The sequence below is a fragment of the Palaemon carinicauda genome, unplaced genomic scaffold (genome assembly GCF_036898095.1).
Source record: "Palaemon carinicauda isolate YSFRI2023 unplaced genomic scaffold, ASM3689809v2 scaffold70, whole genome shotgun sequence".
In the NCBI taxonomy this organism is placed as follows: domain Eukaryota; kingdom Metazoa; phylum Arthropoda; class Malacostraca; order Decapoda; family Palaemonidae; genus Palaemon; species Palaemon carinicauda.
Window position 1 is genome coordinate 182,416 of NW_027171983.1, and position 5,163 is coordinate 187,578.

The window sequence follows — 5,163 nt, forward strand, 5'->3', positions numbered from 1 at the left end:
TCTAACATGTTTCAGGATAACAGTTTGAACAGTTTTCGTTCAAAAATATTGACCTTTCAGGACTCCAAAGTCTAACTATCTACCATGTCACTTCAATCAATTTTAGAAGGTAACCAACACAAAATAGGAACAAAGAGGATTTTTTTCTCATTATTCCTCTTGGCCCACTCAGCCGAGTTTGGTTGGTACTGCTAGGGTGCCATAGCCCTGTTTTCCACCAAGCTTCATATGCTGACTCACCTACTGCCACTACCTCAGTAGTCACCAAGAGGACCCAAGGTAGCACAACAAAGGAACAGTAGATTCTCCAAAAACACCAGTGCTTAATCAAGAAAAGCAATTGTCAATCTTAACAAATTGGGTGTAACAAAATCTACATAAAATGATAGCTTTACAGATCTAAACTTCAAATATAAGTGTGCGCTTCGACCAATACTGAAGTAGAGCCAGACAGGACCACCTAAAGCCAAAGAATATGGAAGACCAAAATAAAAAAGAAGCTATGCCTTCTGCGTGTGATTTAAGCCTAAAATTATGAACGAGAGACACATCCAAATCAACTCCTGTTAACAAAATAACTCAATACAGTATGTATTAATAACCACACCATATTAAGTATGCATGACATAGTTGGCAATATATTAGGGCAATGTTCAACTCTCTAAACTTGTTCTACTAAATACCATCACTTTGGCACAAGAATCTGACAAGGCCATTAGCTCTACCTTTTGGTACAGGAAATAACAAAATATGTAAACATTATTTAAATAATGATAGGTTACCGCACCAAATTTGGGCCAAAAATGACGCAGCAATGTGCATGTTGCACTTCTCCTCGGTTAATGAAGTATTTGAGAAACATAACACGCATCTAATCTTGGGACATGTAAAGGGTGATGCCGGTCCCCTTTTTAAAAAGCTATTGGCATCGCAAATATAAAGAAAAATACTGAAACTCTTCCAAGTCCATCATGGGACAAGTTACAAATATAAACTAAAAAAGCCCAACAATGAATGACTGCATTCACATTCTGTGACATTTAATGATTATTAAGATGAAAAGATTTAATTACAATTTACTTTACCACTAACCTCACACAAAAGAAAATCTAACACTCCCAGCTTCTAAAGCCTAATTAAGTTTACACTATATTGTTCTTCTTCAAATCAAATTAATTGATATATAAGATATAGAAATATATTCCCATATAATCTAAGATGTAATCATAAATACAGGGGCAGACAATTACCAGAAAATATCATATTTAAAATTAATAAAATTTTGGCAAATTATGCATCCAACACAGCAGAAAGTATTCGGTTTTACAAATTTTGAACTTTCAAAGCCTGTGGAAGATCTACGACTCTTAAGCTTTCTGAGGATTCTATTTTTATAAAATTGACTTATCAAGTAATACAGTTACTATAAGAATTACGTTATACAAAACTGAATTGCCTGTAAAAAATCCACAGTAAAATCATCTAAGCACTGCACTCATGTTTGGAACAATACTCCAGGTACAGTAATCTTTTCCATCAGCTATAATGGAATTAGGAATAATTTTGAATGGCAAATCTATGTTCAATTGGAACATCAAACTGTAGTGTCCAAAGTCATCTTAGATCACTTTAAGAACTCAAAAACTTTAAATTCATTTGTTCTTTAGTCATGATTCTAAACGAAAACTGATTGGAACTTTAAAAAATCTGATTATTCATTAAGCTACAATGAATCAGGATTTTTCTCAAGAACTCTAGTGACAGGCTATTTTTGGTTCTGTGGCATACAGTAACTCCCTCAATAAGATGAAAAAATTATGACAGCAGTTTCATATTTCTAGACTAAAATGTCAAATGTTCAAGATACCTATTTAGTAAACTTTAACCTACTGGAAGATAATAACCCAGTGACACACTGCTTCCAGTAAACAAGAAGTTGTCACATAATTTCAAGCCTCACCATTGAGAATACGTCACCAAACTCATCACAGGAGACAGGGACTGTTGTAGCTTCTATATACGGCTTCTGGTGGCAAGGAAGCAGGGCCAGCTCTCTTCTATGAGCTCAGCCCCTGTTGATGGGCCTAAAGGCCTTTATTACAGAATCTTTCGGAATATTATACAATCTACAGTACACCTGGAAGAGATTAAAGAATACAGTATTGTCACAAGGTTACAGAATACACTTAATGTTTCAATGTTACAAGACAGACTTCGTTTTGACATAGGTCTGGATATATGAGGAATCCTACTTATGATAATTAACTCAGAACAAAAAAAAGGAAAAAATACAATAATTTAACTATTAATACATTGTTCCCTTGCCTAAATTTCAGGACAGTTAACAAGTTAAAAACATTTTAAAACTATTAAATATTGTTATATTGTAATGCTTTCTTAATTACATAACCTGCTTTATTATCTCCTCAACTAGATACTGTCAATCTGTCTAAGGTTTGACTCACTATACAGTATCTACTTAGAAAACAAAGTTCGATTTCTTTTGATCTCTTTACCTGCATCTCGCTAAAAGAACTGGGCTTAGAATCCCTTATAAACTCTCAAAAATAGATTTACCTATAATCACTTCTAACTTACAAATTATTTTGTTTATTTCTAACCACCATAATATCAATGGTTGTAAATATTTGCTCGGGAATTTCAAACTTATATGCAACCAACCTACCTGAATAAATCCCAAAATTATTAACTTAATGCATCACAAATGCACTAAAACTTTCAAAAATAAAAATAAAAATACTTATTCTTTAAGTACTAACAACTCAACCCTGCCTTGATCTCAATAGTACTTCCTCAACTGTATTAAGAAGAATATCATAACCAGACTTATGTCAAAAGAAGTTTTACAAAACTTTTCAAAAAGAGTTCTTTTAAACAGTATTTAAATCACAGTTAGTACGAGATTTTACATCTATTCTGACACAAACTAAATTGTATCATACTGCAGTAGTGGCCATGGCTATCTAATTAAAAAATATACATACATACATATACCAAAGGCACTTCCCCCAATTTTGGGGGGTAGCCGACATCAACAAGAAACAAAAACAAAAAAGGGGACCTCTACTCTCTACGTTCCTCCAGCCTAACCAGGGACTCAGCCGAGTTCAGCTGGTACTGCTAGGGTGCCACAGCCCAACCTCCCACATTTCCACCACAGATGAAGCTTCATACTGCTGAGTCCCCTACTGCTGCTACCTCCGCAGTCATCTAAGGCACCGGAGGAAGCAGCAGGGCCTACAATTATACAGAAAATATATTCACGCTTTACAAAATAAGCGTTAGGTATTAAACATTCTTGTGAAGTCCTAGGATTATTATAAGAACATCTTCAATACTTAATCTAGTGTATATGCAAAAGAATGTTAAAGGTCATTAAAATCTAAACTTAACATTTGGAACAAGACTGAAAAATTTCCTTAATCTTTTACAATACAAATCTATCAGATAAAATAAGAGATTAAACTCCTTTCTGTCCAAAGATAATACAAAAGTGAATTACTATATATAATCAAGCTTGAAAAAACAAAAGTGATCTATTTTATAAAACATCTAGAGTTTCATAAATACAAACCAACTTTAAAATGATACTTTATCACTGGGTTAGACAGAAACTAAGTTGCTATTGTGTGGTACAGCAATTAGCCGACACCAAATCTCCCTGAAGAAAGGAAAGAGTACTTTTGAAGATAATTCATTTTTATGGAGTAAAACCTTAAAAAGAATGGCATTTTTAAGCATAAGTCCTTTCAGTGATGACATTTTTAAAAGTTAAGTAGCCCTTCTAGGCAAATTATCCAAAGGGAATAATGTTCCACTTTCGAAGTTGAATCTTAAAGGGAGCACTCTTACATTGAACACAAAATCATAATACTTTATCAGGCCAACTGGCAAACTGATTAGAGAATATAACTTTGTTTAAAACAGCAGTACAGAAACATTCCCATTGTTCATCACACTACTGCATACAAGGGAGAATCATATTTTGAAATTACAAATCCAATGATGAAGAATTTTGTACAGCATCTATAGATGTAGAAATCCCTCCCTTAAGATGACCCTTTATATCCTACTTAGGGCAATATGCAAGAATACATCATCACTCTGGGAAGACATACTTGGAACCACCTACACAGAAATCTCTTTTGAATTTTAAAGGATTTCTGATACTGTCCTAAATAGACTCTCCATCCATATTTCTATTGAGCCACTGTTGATGATCTATTTAATATTACTGCAGCCTTTCCACTATGAACTAATTGTCAAAGACCTAAAAAGACCTCCGAATTCTGATTATCCTTTGATTTCAGATCTTCCCAGACAGTACCATCTGGCTCATAATACTAGGTATGCAGCTAATTCTAAAAGTCAGACCTTCTCTCGTGAGGCTCAATACTTCACAGTATTGTAAGTTTTATTCCAGCAGTGACCAAGTTGTGGAATGGTCTTCCTAATTGGGTATTTAAATTGGTAGAACTTGTAGCCAATATTTTTATGCTAAACAGGCCGACATGTCTCTTTTTATAGTTTATTTACGAACGATCTATCTTAATGCTGTTACTGTTCTTAAAATATGTTATTTGTTTATCACTTCACTTGTAGTTTGTTTATTTCATTTCCTTACTGGGCTATTTGTCCCTGATAGAGCCCTTGGGCTTATTGCATCCTGCTTTTCCAACTAGGTTTGTAGCTTAGTTAGCAATAATGATCATAATAATAATAATAATATCAACTGTGGTACAGCATGAGTAAAAAGTGTCAAAGTGAGAATCTCGTCGCCTCCAGAAAGGGACTTAGCGCCAAATGTAGGAGACTGCAGCAGTGTTTTCTGCATTTCCCCTTTACCAGTAACTCCTAAGCCAAAACTTCCTTGAGTACTTCTAACAGGTCCAGATAGTTTATGTGAATGACACTCCTTATCTGACCATATCCAGAACTGGTATGACATTGGCAATTTGTGAGGTCAGGTTAAAAACCAGAGAAAAAAACATTGTAACATCAATGTAAAAAAAAACTCGGGAAAACTGTACTCACAAATTGCCAATGTCACACAATTTCTAAGATGCATTTAAAGGTACGAAATGCAAATACCTTTATGTGTAACATATATAAATGTTATAGTAATCTATTCAAAGTTCCATA